A 17158-nucleotide genomic window follows, 5' to 3' on the forward strand; every position below is an offset into this window, starting at 1 on the left:
AAATTGATTTTAAAGTCATTAGCAAACTGAAAAGGATTAACATGAGCAACTTTGAATTGCCAATCATATGATCTATGATGCCAGGAATAAAAAACTGAAGAATGGTGCAGCATTCATAATTAGAAAGACAATTTTAATATCTCTCCTAAAGTCTTATGTTGTGAGTGATACGATACAATCCATACACATATAAGGAAGACATGTTAATACGAACTAGTATCCAAATATATGTACCAGCAACTTAAGCCAAAGAGGAAGAAATGGAGGCTACCAACTTTTGCAATTCCAAATTGACCTGATATGCAATGAAAATTCATTAATAATTATTGGTGGCCAGAAATTAAAATTTGGAAACAATAATGAAAGTATGGTAGTTGGAAATTATTGTTTTGGTGATAGAAATGAGGCTGGACATTGATTAAATTTTGTACATTCAATGATATATTAATCATAAATACCTTTTTTTGACAACCACAAAAGCTGTCTTGACACATGGACCTCACCTAATGGATTGCATAGGAATCAGATTGACTCCATCTGTTGAAAGAATCATTGGAAAAGCTCAATATCAGCAGTCAAAACTAGGCCAGGTGTTGACTGTGGAACAAACTATCTATTATTCATGTGCAAGTTCTAATAGAAATAGAAGAAAATTAAAGCAAGTCCATAATAATAAAAATATTATCTTGAGTCTATTACACCTGAATTTAAATATTATCTCCAAAATAAACTTGAGGCATTGACTACTAATCATGGAAGGCCAGGTAATTTATGGGATGACTTCAAAGATATTACCCATGAAGAGAGCAAAAGGTTGTCACAAAGACAGAAAAGGAAAAAGAGATCAACATGGATATCAGAAAAGACTCTGAAAATTGTGCAATAGTGTCAAGAAGTCAAAACAAAAGGAAGAACAGAAAGAGATTAATAGAATATTTCAAAGGACAGTTCAAGAAGACAAAGCAAACTATTATAATGAAATGTGCAAAGAACTAGAGGTGGAGAACAAAAATCTAGGAAAAATTCAAGCCATGAGTTGCAATATTGAAAGATACTATGGGTAAAATGTTTAATAATCCAAGAATCATTGAAAGATGTTAGAAAGAAAACACTGAGTCACTGTACCAAAAAAAATTGATTAACACTGAAAAATCTTAGGAAGTAATATATGAATAAGAGCCAAGGATAATGAAGGAAGATGTTCAAGCTGCCCTAAAAGCACTGGTGAAAATTAGACCCTGGGAATTGATAGGATACCAATAAATATGTTTCAGCTAACAGATGCAGTTCAGGACATGCTTCCCAGATTATTCCAGGAAATTTGGAGGACAGCTGTTTGGCTAACTTGTTGCAAGAGATCTCCAGTTCTTCCCATTCCTAAGAAAGATGATCCAACAGTATATGGAAATTATTAAGCAATATCATTAATTTCACATGCAAACAAAATGGTACATTAACAGAGAACTATTAGGGGTTCAAGCTGAACTCTGAAGAGACTGTGGCACCAAATACATCATTATTGATGTCAGATGAATACTGACTGTAGGAAGAGAATACCAGAAGAATGCATATTTATGCTTTATTGATTATTCAAAGGCATTTGACTGTGTGGATCATGAGAAATTATGACTAATATTGAGAAGAATGAGAATCCTAGAACATTTAATTATTCTCATATAAAGCCTATATGTAGACCAAGAAGCTGGGAAACCATGGTATTGCTTCAAATCAATAAAGATGTGCTTTAGGTTTATATTGTTTCTCCATACCTACTCAATCTACATGGTTAGCAATTAATTTGAGAAAATAGACTCTATGAAGAAGAACATGAGGATTGGAAGAAGACTCATCAACCAACTGGCTTATGCTGATGATACAACCTTGCTTGCTGAAAGTGAGGAGAAATTGAAATACTTGCTGCAGAAGATTAAAAAAAAATTACAACTTTCAATATGGATTGCATCTCAACATCAAGAAAACAAAAATCTGACCACTAGACCAACAGATAAAATTATAACACATTGAAAAAAGATTCAAATTGTCAGCAGTTTCAATTTACTTGGATCCACAAACAACACTCTTAATCAACAGGAGATCAGAAGATGTATTGCATTGGGAAAGATTGCTGTCAAGGACCTAACCGAAGTAATGAGGAGCAATGATGTTATTAAAGAATAAAGTGTGCCTGATTCAGGTCATGGTCTTTTCAGTAAATTACTATGCTTTCGAGATCTAAACAATGAAGAAGGATGACATAAGAATAATGGATGCCTTTGAATCTTGGGGTTGGAGAAGAGTACTAAATATCTCATAGACTGTTAAAAGAACAAGTGAATATGTCTTAGAAATACAGCAGTTAAAATGCTCCTTCGAAGCCTTGGTGATGAAGCTCCATCTCACATAATTTGGGCAATTGCTTGGAAAGGCTCTTCCTTGGAGAGTTATACAATGAAATTTCAAGTTTTTGTGGGAGGGTCAGCGAAGGAGGGAAAGATCCTCAGTGAATGAATTGACACAGTGACTTTAACAATGAGGTACAGTGTCAGAGGTGGGCAAGTGTGTCAGAGATGATGAGGATGGCACTGGACAGGACAAAGTTCAGATCTGTTGTTCATAGGATTGCTATGAGTTGTGCTTGACTTAACACACGAAACATTATATATTTTGTTGTTGTTGTTGTTGTTGTTATGTGCCATCGAGTCGTTTGCGACTCATAGTGACCCTATGTACAACAGCCCTAAACCCTGCTCTATTCTGTGCCAATCTCATTGCCTCTGACACACCCATCCCGATTACCCCAGTCACTGAATCAATCCACCTCATAGAGGGTCTTCCCCTCCTGCGCTGTCCCTCCACTCTGCCCAGCATGATGTCCCTCTCTAAAGACCTGTCTCTCCTTACAACATGTCCAAAGTATGTCAGGCGAAGCCCCAGAATCCTTGTCTCCAAGGACTTATCTCAAATAAAGGATAATCAAAACTTCCCAATGAATATCCTGGAACTAGATAATTTTACAGGTAAATTTTGTTAATCTTTTAAGCAATAAATCCTTAAAATAACCAATTCTTTCCTGTTCATTGACATATATGGAAATATCTTTCAATTTGTTTAATTAAATTTACTTATAACATTGATAAAAAAGTAGAGACACATAGAATGAGATAAGATTTTTAAAGTCTCATAAATTAATATCAATGAAAGCATTCTATAGCAAATATTATCAAACAAAAATTTAAGCATGGATGTCAAAGATGGTATTTAAAACAGAATTGCATTCATCTAAGTAACATGAAAATGGTATCAATAGAAAAACTATGGATGGAATATCTCACATTAGAGGGTTATAAAAGAGGGAAATATATTTTCAAGTGATTCAGAACAACAACAACAAAAAAAAAACAACCCAACACCACACTTAAAGGCATTTAACAGTCCTGTTTAGTTATTAATAAGAAAGAATAAAAAAGGATAACTACAAAAAAACAAACAAAAATAAACTACATAGACAATCTAACCCTATTGCAAAATGATCTATTATGGTGCAATATTAAAATGATTCTCTTTAAAGTAAAGTACTTCCCCTTTTATTCTTCATCATTCAAGAGATCCAAGGAAGCATGAATAGAATTTGGAACAAAAGTACTACATTATTGTTTGTATAACATCAGTGAGAGAAAAAGGTAAGTTAATCATCCAGTGACATGAATGAGCTGTTCTATTTTTGACAGACCAGCTTTAGAGTTTGTAGGAGACATTCGATTTGTGTTCAATATACAGGAGAAGGACTCTTAGGAAGCATGAGAATGTTTTTCTGGAGTGAAGGAAAGAAGTCAAGGCTAAAGAAACATAATACGACATTTGACAATTGCTTCCGTGTCCCACAGCAGCTATTTTGGATGCTAGAAAAGATGAAATTCCATGAAGTGTAGTAAAAATTTTGGCTTTTCCCTTCAGGGAATATGTTCCACATTGCTCACAGGAAAAGATCAGAACATTGGGGTTTTATTGCTTTGCAGGGTTTTATTCTTTATTGGTTTAGTTTTGGTTTTAAGTAGTATTGGCTACTGTATTCTCACTACTCTCAAATTTTCATAAATATAATATTTTTATCAATTATACTTGCTTGAAGTCTTTCAACAATTTTATTCAAATATGCTCTCTTTTTGAGATGTCTGTCTTCAACTGGTAGACTACTAAACTCCCAGTCTCTGAAAAAAACAGGAAGCATACCTACAGTCACCGGCCTCAAGTGTTCCGAGTAGCACTGCTTCATGAACATTTCAAGGCTGTGATCTTTTTGAAGAAGATTGCCAGGCCTATCTCCTGAAGTGTCTCTGGCAGTTCAGATCTGGGGATCCAGGTCACCAAGAGGACATCCCATGGACCAAAGAAGACATTAGAATTTAAGAGATGAAGTTGCAAGGAGGCGAGAGATTCATTGCCACAGTTGGTATGCTAGCCTAGGGAGGAAACTGCCTATAGCCCAACTCCCTGGGAAAAAAGTGCTTAACTTGGGGTACCTGGTCACACTAGTCTGCAGATAAAATAAGACAATAGAACTCAGGAGAGGGCACTCCAATCAGGTGCAAGGCTTAATCATAGAGCCAGAATGTTCAGATATTGAGAAGAGAGGGACCTGCAACCCCCTTGGAGAAAAAGTCCTCAAACTGGGGATCTTGGCCCCTGCAGGGCCATTTCACAGACAAAAGAGTACAATAGGATTAAAGACAGAGAGATGCAATCAGGTGAGAAACTCACTTCCACACTGGCACATTGACATACTAGTGAGGGAGCATCTTACAACACCCCTAGACAGAAACTGCTTAAGTCAGGGATCATTATCACACCACTCCACATACAAAAGAGGGCAATAGACATTAGAAGAGGGGGCTACAATAACGCATGCACTTCAAACCAGAGAGGGCGTGAAGGATTTCAGGAAAGGCAAACTTTCCTGCTCTGCAGGCCCAGAAAGTACTTCGAGTAGAGCAAGTTGTTCATATCTATAGACTGAGCACGTTAAACCTACAACTCATCAATTGAATCACAAAGATAAAGAACTATAAACAACCTATGCAGTCACAATGGAAAGGGCTTAATATATACCAAGAAAAACTTCATATAATGTCAAGAAAGCAGTAGGCAACTTCATTGTGATAAAACATACTAAGACTTCTTTAAAAAAAATTAAAAAGCAGAATGTACTGTAGATATATTGGTTACCCCAAAGTCAGGGAGACAGAAAAAATATATTGCTGTGAAACTTACAAACAGCTACAGAAGATACAAACGATAGAAAAATAGAATGGAAGCAGTAATAAAGTTAATATCTCGGGGACAGGGAATCAGAAAAATACAACAACAAAGAGATATTTGAATAACTATGGAAGAAACTGTAAAGATGGAAGAAAGAATTGAAACTATAGGTAAAGAGGTACAGAACAGACAGTAGAGCCAGCATCAACACTATACTAGAAATAACAGAAATGCATGAAAATATAATCCAGACTATTAAGATAATAATGGCAGAAATTTCCAACACAATAGGGAAGGGAGAAACAGAAAAGATGGGCCAGAGTCAGTGAGCTGTAAGACAAGAACCTCAATGGGAACATACCATAAGAAAAAAAATCAGAGATAAGGCAAAAGGAAAATGAAGAAAATATTAGGATCGTGTTGGACAACATCAAAAGGAACAATAGAACAAGAACGAGAGAAGAAAACCATTAATTGTGGAAAAGGTACTAGAAGAACTCTTACCAGGCATTATGAAGAAAAGAGATGTCTGCACTCAAGAAGCTCAGTGAACTACAAAAAGTCTAGACCCAAAAAAGAAAAAACATTAAGACATAGTGAAATCTCCAAAATAAAAGTAGAATACTAAAAAAGTATGAGAAAAACAGAATCACTGACAAAGGAAGGGGAGCGGGAATGGATTAAGTTCTGAATTCTCAGAATCCCTGTGTGCAAGAAGAAAATAGGATGGTATGTACATAAGTTACTATTGCCAACAGAGGATCCTGTACCCAGCAAAGTTATTCATCAAAAACAAAGGGAGAAAGTAGGTCATTTGCAAAAAATCAGGAACTTAATGAATTTGTGAAAACAAAACCAATTCTACAAGAAATTCTATAAGAAGTTCTTCACACAGACCCCAAAGGAAAGTGGATGGAAGATCATAACCAGAAACAATAGGGGAGGGAGGGAGAGAAAAACACCAAACAAACAGTAAAATGGCAAAGATAAAACTTGGCCTATTAATGATCACTCTTAATGTGAATGGACCAAATACACCAATTCAAAGACAAAGACTTGCAGAATAAATTAAAAAAAAAAAAAACCAAACAAGAAACAAAGTCTGTCAAGATGTTGCCTGCAAAAAACACATCTAAGAATTGAAAGAAAAAACCAGACTAAAAATCAAAAGTTGAGGAAAAAAGTATCCACAAAAAAGCAAGAGTGGCAATATTAATGTCGTATAAAATAGATTTCAAGCTGAAATCACCCATAAAAGATAAAGAAGGACACTACATAGTAATAAATGCCATAACAGATCAAGAACATCTATGTATCAAATGATAGATCTGCAAAATACACAAAACAACAATTAAAAGAATTGGAGAGAGAAATAGCACCACAATAGTGGTAGTAGACAGTAATACAAGAGTCTTACTAAAAGACAGGTCAACTCAAAAGAAACTTAAGAAAGATGCAGATCTAAACTATACAATGAGCCATCCTGACCTTGTAAATATATTCAGGGCACTTCACCTAAATAAGATTCATTCATTTTCCTCTCAAGTGCACATGGTACATTCTCCAAAACTGATCACATAATTACGGTACAAAGCCAGCCTCAACAAGTTTAAAACATTGAAATAATGCCACGTATCTTCTCAGACAACAATGCCATAAAACTAGAAATTAATGACAAGAGGATAAAGCTTATTAAAATACCCATGTAGAAACTAAACAAGTCCCTGCTAGAATGCAATTGGATTATAGGAGAAATAACAAAGTTTTTTGAAACAAATGAAAATGAAAATAAATGTAACATAGCATAACCTCTGGGATGCAGTTAAGGTCCTCCTCAAGGGGCAGCTCATAGCAATAGACAAAGACATAAAAAAGCAAAAAAGAAGCAAAATTAATGATCTAACTCAACATCTCTATCAAGTAAGAAAAGAACAACAATCTAACCCTACAACATCTAGAAGGAAGGAAATTACAAGGACAAGAAATGAAGTCAATGAGATATAAAATAGAAAAAAAATGAAATCATCATCAAGACCAGGAGCTTGTTCTTTGTAAGGGTCAATTAAACTAACAAATCATTGGCAAAATTAACCAAAGAAAAGAGACAACTTAATGAAGAAATGATAGAGATGACATCACAAAAGAATAAGATAAAATTAACTAGATAATATCAGAATATTATGAAAAGCTATGCACTGATAGTATTGAAAACCTAGGTAAAGGAACAAATTCCTTTAAACTTATGCCCTATCCAGGTTGACACAGACAGATGTAGAACGTAGAAACAGACCCACCACAAACAAAGAAATTGACTAGTTCATAAAAAAGGACTCCCCTCAAAAAATATATTGGCCCAAACGGCTACATGGCTGAATTCTACCAAACATTCAGAGATCTATCACAAATTCTACTTAAATTATTTTAAAAAAAAATAGAAGAAGGGCTCTTCCCAGAATTACACTATGCAGCAAGCATAACCCTAATACCAAAACCAGGTAAAGACATTACTAAAGTAGAAAACTACAGAACAATATCTCTTATAAATTTAAATGCAAAAATCCTTAAAAAATTTTAGCCAATAGAATACAATGGTATATAAAGCACAATAATCCATCATGACCAAGTGGGATTCACAACAGATATGCAAGGACGGTTCAACACCATTAAAGCAATCACTGTAATTCATCACATTAAGTAAATAACAAGAACCACATAGTGTTCTCAATTGATGCAGAAAAGGCCTTTGACAAAATCCAACACCCCTTCCTCATTAAAACATTCAGCAAAATAATAGAAGGGTATTTATTCAAGATAGAGAAAACTATATACAGAAAACCAAGAGCCAATTCCATTATCAATGGAGAAAACCCAAAAGCATTCTCCAAACAGCGACCAGTAAAAGGGTGCCCACTTTCACTACTTTTATTCAATATTGTATTGAAAGTATTTAGTAGGGCACCAAGACAAGAAAAGGAAATAAGAGGCATCCATACTGAGAAAGAGATGATAAAACTGTTGTTAAATGGAGATGATATGATATTGCACAAAGAAAACCCCAAGGACTCAACAAAAAACCTGTTAGATCAAGCAGTTCAGTTTAGTAGAGTGGCAGCATATAAAATCAATATACCAAAAAATCAGTGGGATTCCTCTACAGTAACAAAGAAAACACAGATAAGGAAACTAAGAAAACAATACCATTTACATCAGCCAACCACTAATTGAGATACTTAGGAATAAACCTAGTAGAGACACAAAAGACCTTTACTACAAACACTACTGCCAGAAAAAATAGAAGACCTAAGTAAATGAAAAAATGTTCTCTGTTCATGGGTAGGAAGACTCAATATAGTGAAAATTATAATCCTGCCAAAATCAATCTACATGTTTAACACACTCCCAATATAGATACCAAATTCAGCTTCTAAAGAGATAGTAAAAATGATTGGCAAGTTTATTTAGAGAGGAAAGATACTCCAAATAAGCAAAGCATTTCTGAAAAACAAAAATAAGATGAGAAGCATAGCACTCCTGGTTCTCAAGATGTACTACACAGCTATAATAATCAAAACAGAACTGTACTGATACTTTGAGATACATAGAAAAACAGAACAAAATCAAGAATCTAGAAACTAACCCATCTTACTGTGGTCAACTAGAATTCGACAAGGAAACAATACCTATCAAATGGGGAAAAGACCTTTTTAACAAATGGTGCTTGATGAAACTGGACTTTGAGGGAAAGCTGAAATAAGATCCACATATCACACCATACACAAAAATCAAATCAAGGTGGATCAAAGACCTAAGAGTATAGCTCAAAATCATAAAGATCATAACACAAAGTTAGAAGTCCTAGTCTGTGGTGTAATTAGGTTAGCAAATAAAGTCAGAAGTGTACAACCAGGAAAGGATAAAACTGATGAATGGGGTCTTCTAAAGAAAAAAGTCCTGTGTGCATCAAAAATTATTTGCAATTGGGTGAAAAGAAAACTTACTGGCTGAGAGGAAAAAAAAATTGGCAATGCCATCTCAGACAAGGGTCTCATACCAAAAGTTTATAGAATCCAACAGGGCCTACACAAGAAAAAGACTGATAACCAGTAGAAAAATGGGCAGACACGGAAAGACTTTTCAAAGAGGAAGACATTAATGTTGCCAACAGACACGAAGAATTGATCAAAATCACTGGCAATCAGTGAGATACAAATCAAAACTTCAATGAGATACTATCTCTCACCCCAGTAGCAGTAGCAAAGTTTAGCAAGACATCAAGCAATTAATGCTGGAGAGGATGTGGAGAGATTGAAACTCTCAGGCACTGTTAGTGAAATTATAAAACGGCACAATCTCTCTGGAAGGCATTTGGCATTACCTCAAAAAGTTGAACTTGGAATGTCCACATGACCCAGATATTTCACTGCTAGGAATATATACAATAAGGAAATTAGAATGAAAATTTGAACACTGATGTTCATAGCAGCATTATTCACAATAGTAAGAAAATGGAAACAGCCAAAATGTCCATCAACAAATGAATGGATCGAGGAATTGTGGTGCAGTCATACAATGAGATACCATCAGCACTCAGGAGCAATGATTTAGAAAAAAATATTCTATAACATGAGAGATGTGGCCTCTTGCATCCTGAAGAGAGGAAGGCAGGGAACGCTGGGGCCCTTGGACTTTCTTTTTGCCCCAAGTGGGTGTCCAGAAAGAGGACTTGCTAGATGAATTGGGGGTCTCTGGCCCAGAGTTCGCCAGGGTTCGGGCATGCCGGAATGCTAAAATACCATATACAGTGGTAACTTGTGGTTGTTGTGAAGCTGAACACTGTGACACTGATGTGTCAAATGTGATAATGGTTACCTATGGTGGACAGTGTTTGGTGGAACTCCCCAATTAAAACAAGCTTGGAAGCAGGAGTGGTATCCACTTCCATAAATAGCTTGCCTCTGGAAATCCTATGAACCTGGAGAAACAACAAAAGTCACATCAAGTGTTGAGAACTTTCATTCATAGGGTCGCTATGAGTTGTCTATGACTCAACAGCACTTAACAACAACAACAACAACAACAACAACATGAGAGAAACTGGAAAACATTATGCTATATTTAGTGAACTGTTCAGTCTCATAAAGACAAATACTGCATTGTTGTAAAAACAGAAGGATAATTAGTAAGATGTATATAAAAGTCAACTGGATGAAAGGAAGGGTACTGGAAGGCTGCAGGTGGGCAGGGATAGCAGATTTTGGTGAGTGGTGGTCTGGGGTGAAGAAATCGGAATGATCTTATGGGGACCTGCAAAGATGGGGTAATAGTGAGCATAGATTAAAACCAAATGTATGGGAATGATCATATGAAGCACAATGTGAATGAAGTAATGCATAAGAATTTTGTAGGCAAACTAATATAAAATAAAAATCAAACAAATTCTACTGTGATTTTATCCAAAGTAGTGGGGAAGTGCAATACCACTTAAAAAAATAACTGGGCTTTCAGCATATTATGTCTGTGCTGTGAAAATACAGGAATACCAGTTCTAATGTGACTTGTTTCCATTTTCCTAATTTCTGGGAAAAATGCTTTCATAATTTTCCTCACATGTCTTTTTCTTGAAAAGAAGAAAAAAGCAGGGGACTTTTGTAAAATCTCTGACCTTAGAACAGTTACTTACAATTGGAAAGTTAAAAATAAGAGTAAACTTCTTTAAAGAGAAAAAAAAATATGTTTGCAACAAAGTGGGTTTTTTTCAAGTAAACAATTGTATTTATCAAGTAATTGAGATGGTATGTATCTAAGATGCAACTATTTGTCTCTTCCTATCAGAAGTAAAAAAAATAATCAAGAAAATAGAGGACAGAATTAGTTCATATTGTTATCAACCTCTCAAATTTCAACCTCTATGACCCTGAGAACAGAAAAATGAGATGATGCCCAACTATACCCAGTCACTACTCTGGCAGGGATCACAAAAAAGGCCTGGAAAGGCTAGTAGAATAATGTGGAACAAAACTAAAGACCATAAAATTGTCAGGTTAACTGATCTGACAGAGATTTGTGGAATTTTAGCCAAACTTAGAACCTGGAACTGGAGGCACCCTGTGGTTCATCTTTCACTCAGATAATAGATCGAGCTATACAGTGTAACTCAAGATTGGGGGACAATTTATCAATAATCTGCATTATGCAGATGACACAACCCTGCTTGCTGAAACTGAGGAGGACCTGAAGCACCTGCTGCAGAGTGTCAAGGACTGCAGCCTACAATATGGATTGAGGCTCAATGTCAAGAAGACAAAGATTCTCACCACTGGACCAATTGGCACCATCAGGAAGGATGGTGAAGAGACTGAGATTGTACACTGCTTTAGTTTGCTTGGCTCCACAGTCAACACTCTTGGCACCAGTAGCCAGGAAATTAAAAGGCTCATTGCCATGGGAAAGTCTGCTGTTAGGGACCTCTCCAGAGTACTGAAGAGCAATGGTGTCTCTCTGGAGACTAAGGTGCATCTGATACAGGCTATGGTCTTCGCAATCACTTGTTATGCATCAGAGAGTTGGACAATGACTAGGGAGGATAGAAGGAGAATTGATGCCTTTGAGCTGTGGTGCTGGAGAAGAGTATTGAGAATACCATGGACTGCTAGGAAAACAAACAGATTTGTCCTGGAGAGGGTTAAACCGGGTGGCTCCTTGGAGGCAAGGATTCTGAGGCTCCATCTAACATACTTTGGACATGTGAGGAGAGACCGGTCCTTGGAGAAGGACATCATGCTTGGGAGGATGGAGGGACAGCACAGGAGGGGAAGGCCCTCTATGAAGTGGATTGATTCAGTGACTGGGGTAATCAGGATGGGTGTGTCAGAGAGAGTGCGATTGGCACAGGACAGAGCAGAGTTTAGGGCTGTTGAACATAGGGTCGCTATGAGTCGCAAGCGACTCGATGGCACATAACAACAAACAAAAATATACAGTGTGAGCACTGACACTAGAGAGGTACTCAGTCCATAGAATAAACCATACAAGATCAAAAATTGTAGCATTTACAAAGGGATAAAACATAAAAGGAGATGATAGAATAAATGGAGACAAGAACCATAGGAGGAAGTACAAAGTAGTTTTACAATGTGAGAACTGTCATCATTGTTCTAAAACAAATAGCATATTGATTGTTTGATGGAAAACCAATCTGTTCTACAAACTTTCATTTACATGGAATAGAAACATTTTTAAAATATAAACCAATGTGAGATGAACTGAGTAAAGCTTGAACAACCAGAGTGAGTGGGCATTATTCTATTTTTATCTTTCATCTCCCTTACCAAGAATCATGTCTCTAATTGGGATCTTACATGATTCTGCATGCAATCAAGGATATCATTCCATGATGGAGCTTCTCTTCACTTCACTTACTATGATTGCTAATCAGGAATATGTTCGAAACGGGCTCTATTCTGTGCGACTACTTGATTTGTTGCTGTGTGTGGTAATAAGAAATGAACTCTAAAATGCTTAGGGAATGATGCTTCCATTCTGCATAAACTTTAGTCCAACTCACCTGGCACTTGTAAATCTGTACCTGTCCAGAGTATATGTATGCTTACTGAAAGCAAAGAAGAATCAAAGTATTCATTCATGAAGATCAAGGACTTTAGAATGGAATGGATTTCAACACAAAGAAAACAAAAATCTTCATCACTCATCAGTGAGCAACATCAGTAAGTAGAGAAAAGATTGAAATTATTAAGGATTTAATTTTATTTGGATCCACAATCAATAACTGCGGGAACTTCAATCAAGAACTTAAAAAAATACATTACAATGAACAAATCAGTGCCAAGAACCTCTTTAACATGTTTAAGAACAAGAATATGACTTGGTCTTGACTCAAGCCATGACATTTTCAATTATCTTATATGCATTGTATGTACCTGATCCAAATCATGGTCTTCTCAATTGCTTGCTATGCATCTGAATATTGGGCGATAAATAATGATGACAGAAGAATCAATATCTTTGCATTGTGGTGCAGGTAGAGTACTGAATATCTCATGGATTGCCAAGAGAATAAACAGGGTGGTTTTAGAGAAAGTGAGACAGGATGCTCCTAAGAGACAAATATGATGAAACTCTATCTCATGTATTTTGGGTATGTTGTTAGAAAGGACCAGACCTTGGAGAAGGATGTCGTGTTTGGAAAAATACAGAGTCAGCATAAAAGAGGAAGACTCACAATAAAATGAATTTATACAGTGATTGTAACAAAGGGCTCAGTGTGTCAGAGATGGTGAGAATGTAAAAGGACTAGAGAAGGTTCAGATCTGCTCGTCATTATGTGTCACACTATGGTACATAAAAACAACAGCAATATATGCTTTAGAAAGATGGACAATCAGTAAGGAAAACTGTAGAAGAATCAAGATGCCCTTGGTGAGCAACAGTGACTATACTTGGAATTTTCAAAAGAACAAACAAACCTGTTTTGGAAGAAGTGAAGGTTGACGAGACGGCTTCTTAGGGTTGCAGATCTTATCACACATTTTGGGACATGGTTTCAGGAGGAACTAGTTCTTGGAGAAAGATAGCATGTTTGGCGAAATAGAGGATTAACAAAAAAAAAGAGGAAGACACTCAAAGAAGCTCATTAATACAGTAGAGTAAACAGTCAAATAAGGTTTATGAGGATGGTACAGCTCTGCGAAGTGTCTCATTGTGTTATATGTAGGGTTACTATGAGTGAAAACGAACTTCACAGCAAGTAAGGATAGCAAAATACCACCCAAACTCTTCATCTGTAAACTCTCACAGATCTTAGTTCATAGAAATGGATTATCTCACACTGAACATGTTTTTTTTATCTTTTTAAATTTCACCTTAATGCAAATTTTTCCTCCCCCAGGGGCTTTATTGTAATACATGTATAACTCTTTTTCCTTCCTTCCCCTCTATTTTTTTTAAAAAAAAACCAACAATGAAGCATTTTAGCATAAATATGAACATACATGGGTGGGAAAATAAACATTTCTCACGACTGAGCTAGAATTCACCGTCCAAATAAACAGTGATGTACAAAGTTCATTGAGGGCTGTTTGTCACTGAAAGGTCAACGCTCAAGCAGAATAACAGTCATGTCAGATTTGTGAGGAGAGGCTTGGAAAAGAATGTCATGTTTGGAAGGGTGGAGGGTCAGCAAAAGAGAGGAAGACTCTCATAGAGCTGGGTTGAAATAGTGACTGCGGCAACAGGGTCAAGAATATCAGACATAACGAGGATGACACAGGGTAGGATGGAATTCAGAGCTGTTGTTCATAGGGTCAGTAGGAGTTGAGATCTTTATTAAACGATCTTTGCTTCGTACCGTTAACTTCCACCTCGCACTTCCAGCTTATGAACAACATCTCCAAATCCCTTCTATATTCCTCTATCATTCATAAGTTTTGCAGAGGTCTGCTATTTTGGAAGTGTATATGGTCAATACTCCTTACTAGTCTGTCTTAATCTGAGAGCTCCAGAAAGCCTATCCACCATGGATGCCCCCCTGGCATTTGACACATTGGTGGCACAGCCACGTGTCATACCGTGTCTCTACTTAAAAGCTGTCAATATAAATACAAAACCCTTCACGGTTCTTCATATGGCCTGCGGAGTCTGTGACGGCCTACAGACCTCTTCCTGCTCACTCACTCAGCTCGACCAGCCACACTCGATCATCAGACACTCCTCTCACAGACCTGCTAGGAGCCTGTGCACTCACTATTACCTTAAATGGAACAAAGCTTTTTCCTGTTAAATCTCTGTTTTTCAGAGATACTTTTCCTTGCCATTCTGTTTTAAATACCAATTCCTCCCTTTTCATCTGCCTTACCTTTTCTAATTTTTTTCTAAGGGCAAGACCTAAATCATAGTGTATTTGTTTGTTGGCTTTCTATCTGTGTTGTTCACTTCTACATCCCCAGAACCTAAAATAGTGTCCATGATATAATAGACATTTGAGAAATACTTGCTTGAATGGGTAAATATGCAATAGTTTTATTGCTTGGAAAGCTCACTGTATAAAGGTGAAAAATCTCCTTCAGAAAAACTGAAGATTGGAGCAATCAATCAAAAAAGGAATTTAAATATGCCTAACAATTTTTAGAAGAGTCCAAATTTTGAGAAAGTTGATGAGTATCAGCAAGGAAGTCTAGGGGCTTCTCTGGAAGTTCCTTTGTTTTTGCAAAGTTGGAAACTTGAAGAAAAGCAAAATAAAACAAAAACTTTCAGAGTATAGAGTGCCTTTTACTAAGAACATCAAAGGAAGAAGGGAAGTCCAGAGGAAGTTACAATCCAACTATGATCATCAGGCCAAAGTCCATTACTTGACCCCAGGGGCCTGGGGACTCCGAGGGAAACTCAGAGTTTCCTTTCTGTACATGTTCCAAAGAAAGGGACTCTCTTTTCCTTTCAGCATTAAATGTTCTTTGTTTTATTCTATTTCTATGTGCACATTAGTCAACAGTATAGAAACAAAACTTTTAAAAATAATCCTTCGAGGAAAAAAATTCCTAAATCATATGGCTGGTAATCAAATTTGACAGATTATTTTTCTGTTTTTTTATCCTGACCAAAGGTCACTTGCTAGATTCGTTTTTCAAATAGCTAATCTATGAACTAGTGTGTACGTTCATCTAAGAAGTGGAAACAATGAAATGATGTAATGTCATGGCACATATTTTGCTTGTCTGTGACATTTCCAGGTGAATTTCACCTTCACATAAGCAGAATTTGTACTTTTGCTCCTTTTTGCTCATATATATATATATGTGTGTGTGTGTGTGTGTATGTATGTGTGTGTATATATATGTGTGTGTATATATACATGTACGTGTGTATATATGTATGTGAATATATGTGTATGTATACATATACATATATGTATGTCATGTGTGTGTATATATATGTATATATATATGTATATTATAAGAAGTTGTGGATCCAAGTGTAAACAAAGGGAAGCCTGCGTTGGTGTAAATGCCCTTAAGCTATAAGTAGGAATCTCTATTCAATCTGCACCAACATAATTGTCAGAGTTGCCTCTGACTCTGCCTTTTAATTGGAAGAGGTGAGCAATACATAAAAAGTAAAACTGATACATAATCTACACTACCCAAAGTCGTTTGAGTCATTTCTCTTGATGGGTCTGAGTCTCTTCTGTGAGACATTCCAGCAAAGCTCCAATCCCAAGAGAGAAGTGGGGAATTGAATGAAAGAGGAACAGTGGGTGTCGGAAATCATGGCGTTATACAACACATCAAATATTTGGGACACTGTTAACTTCTCCTTTCTTGCAACTGATTTACTACAAACCTTGGCAGAATGAATTATGAATGCAGCAAGTATATAGAAATACTATCACTTCTTAAACAACTCACATTGTCGTTTCCGTGATCTTTAAGAACTAGTCAGCTACTGATTATACTGTGTACATTTTTCAGTTTGTAAATTTAAAACAAAATATCTTAGGAACTTTATAAATCAGAAACTAACTCAACTCTCACCCCAGGAAGTTAAAAGTGAGAATCATAGAGTGGAACAAACAGCACAAGAGTGGTAACAACAACGTTCGAGACTGGGAAACTGTCCACACACGAATGGATAAATAAGATGATGAACAGGAGAAAAAGAACTTGCAAAACTGTGCACATTGTGGGCCCAAAGTTAAAGGACTTGAGTTTGTGGACAATTTCAAAGAAGGCATTATGTTTTGAAGGGAATGAAGAGGACTTTTCTGTTGAAATTTAGATGACAGTGGAACTTGATAAAAAATAAGAGGAGTCTTAAGTTTCAAGGCAGGTTTTACATGGATTTCTAAATTCATAGTTGGAAGGGGTTAGGCAGCAGAGGGAGAATGTCCTTT

The sequence above is a fragment of the Elephantulus edwardii genome, unplaced genomic scaffold, assembly GCF_000299155.1.
Source record: "Elephantulus edwardii isolate Elephantulus edwardi_28Jun2011 unplaced genomic scaffold, EleEdw1.0 scaffold00169, whole genome shotgun sequence".
NCBI lineage: Eukaryota > Metazoa > Chordata > Mammalia > Macroscelidea > Macroscelididae > Elephantulus > Elephantulus edwardii.